Genomic DNA, 2,186 nt, shown 5'->3' on the forward strand with positions numbered 1-2,186 from the left:
TTAAAGGTATCTATTTTCTTCTAGAAAGATCTCTTCTGAAGGCATCAGCTCCATATAGCCCTTCATTCAGACTCCCCAGGTGCCAAGTCGGCTAGGCAGAGGATAAAGGGCCACAGTAGGGTACTGGGAACATCTGTCCACCGCCCCCCTCACCCCGCCACATACAATTGTTAGGGTGAATGCGTTGCCGCTGCGGGCCTGGCCCGCTTCAGAAGGTGCTTGACAGGCATCCTCTCATTTTATCCCCACATCGCTCAGAAGAGGAATCTGAGGCTCAGAGACGAATGGGTTTTCCCCAAGGTCACAGAGCGAGTGCGCGGGACCAGGAATCCATCTCGGCTTGATCGGGCGTCAAAGCCAGGATGGACACCCCCTCTGCTCCCAATTTCGGGGGCTCTGTGGCACTGAGGGAACCGTGCGGGGTGCTGTGAGGAGGGTTCGGAAGGGTCGCGGGCCGCAGCCAGAGCGTCCCCTCCTCCAAGGCCCGCGCGGGGGGTGGGGGTTGGGCAGGCGCGGCTCCGCCTCGCGGCGGCGGAAGCGGCCTCCATCCCGGGCGCGCTCCCCGCCCCCGGCCCGCCCCTCGCCATGTATGGTGCTTCCTCCCGGGGCCTTAGCAGGCGCTTCCTCTCTGCCCGAGGCCCATACAAGGCGCTTCCTTCCCGGCGCGTCTGGCAGGCGGCCCGCGGGCGGCTGTGGGCGGGAGCTCGGCCCTCCGGGTCCGCCCGCGCCCGGGAGCCGGCGGCCAGGGGACCCGCTGCCAAGGAGGGGGCGGCGGCGGGGCCGAACACGCGGCGCGGCTTGGCTGAGGTAAACGCGGGACAGGCGGACCTGGGAGTCCCCAGAAGGGCTGAGGTTCCCACTTCCCCCACCGGTTTCATATTTTGTCCCACTTTTCCCCCTAATTCTCTAAGCACAGCAGACTTTGCTGGAGATACCAGTCCAAGGCCTAAAGCCCAAACTCCTAAGCGTGGTGTGAGGGCCTACTCTCTCGCCTCACTGCTCCTCCCCTTGTATTTGCTAGTCGGCCTTCGGTATTTCTCCTTGGTTTCCTGCCTGCTTGCTGTTTCTCGCTCCTCCCTGCCTTTACTCAATCAAGCTGTCCCTTCTGCCTAGAATGCCCTTCCCACACCATTCTGATAGAACTGCTACTCACCCCTCACTTGGGTCAGACGTCTGGCCATCTGGGAATCCTCCCACCCCCACCCTGTAGGCCTGTAATGCACTTAACACAGTATTATGTGTCGTTTATTTATTGAGACTGTGATTTGCTCTTACTCATCCTTGCATTCCTGGTGCCTGGCTCAGTAAGTGAGAGTTGCTATTGTACCTGAGTGAGGAGGCACAGGGAAAGTACTCTGTTGTCAGGCTAGTCACCGGTGCCTTTTCACCTTGGTCAGAGGCCCCCGACTTTAGGTCTAGCCCTTAACATCTTCATCTGCTACGCTACCTGTGGTCTGGAGCTTCATAAACCCCAGAACCCTTCATGAATCGTTTGACTCTGTATGGAAAGTTGGAAGGAATGGGTCGGGGGAGGCAGAGCTGGGGCAGGTACACACCTGCAGTGGGACTGAGGTCTGGAGCAGTGCCCACTGGGTGCTTCCACCACCCACAATGGTCTCCCTTGCTCAGCCTGCTAACTCTGGTTTATCCGCTGCAGGAATCGGCAAGCCCCCACAGGCCCTCGTACACTGCCTCCAGGGACTTAAACCTGGCTCAACCCCGTGGTTACCCTGATCTATCTGCTGGGAGATGAGCAAAGGTCGGAGAGAGGGACCAGGCTTCAGCAGAGTCCAAACCAGCAACAGTTCCTGAACACCCGCTCCTCAGCTCTTCCAGAAGTGCAGCGTGGACCAACCTGTGAGCCTTTGTTCTTCCTCAGGTGAGGCAGAGGAATTTACTTCACAGCTTGGGAGTAAAGAGTTGAGTAACACACACACACACACACACACACACACACACACACAGCAAATAAGGCTAAAAGATAAGGAACTTTGTTGGTCTCCTTGGCCTAAGGTCAGCCTAGTGCATGTGAATTGAATTGGGTGCATGGAGAGATGATTTCTAAGGTCCAAGGACTGAAGTTTTAGGGGTTAGATTTTGGAAAAACCTGGGCCTCGGCCTGGGCTGCACACCCGGGGACTAGAACACCTGTGGCCTTTTTCCCACCTGAGGCTGCAGGCCCCCAG

General features: G+C 58.1%; 1 long non-coding RNA gene across 1 annotated transcript; it reads left to right on the top strand.

Moving 5' to 3' along the window:
- Positions 1-681: 681 nt before the first annotated feature.
- LOC135321075 (uncharacterized) lies at positions 682-1,950 on the top strand. The gene is made up of 2 exons (XR_010380499.1): positions 682-807; positions 1,658-1,950. It is a non-coding gene; the product is annotated as an uncharacterized LOC135321075 (long non-coding RNA).
- The last annotated feature ends 236 nt before the right edge of the window (positions 1,951-2,186 follow it).

This window comes from Camelus dromedarius, chromosome 3 (genome assembly GCF_036321535.1).
Source record: "Camelus dromedarius isolate mCamDro1 chromosome 3, mCamDro1.pat, whole genome shotgun sequence".
NCBI classification, from domain to species: domain Eukaryota; kingdom Metazoa; phylum Chordata; class Mammalia; order Artiodactyla; family Camelidae; genus Camelus; species Camelus dromedarius.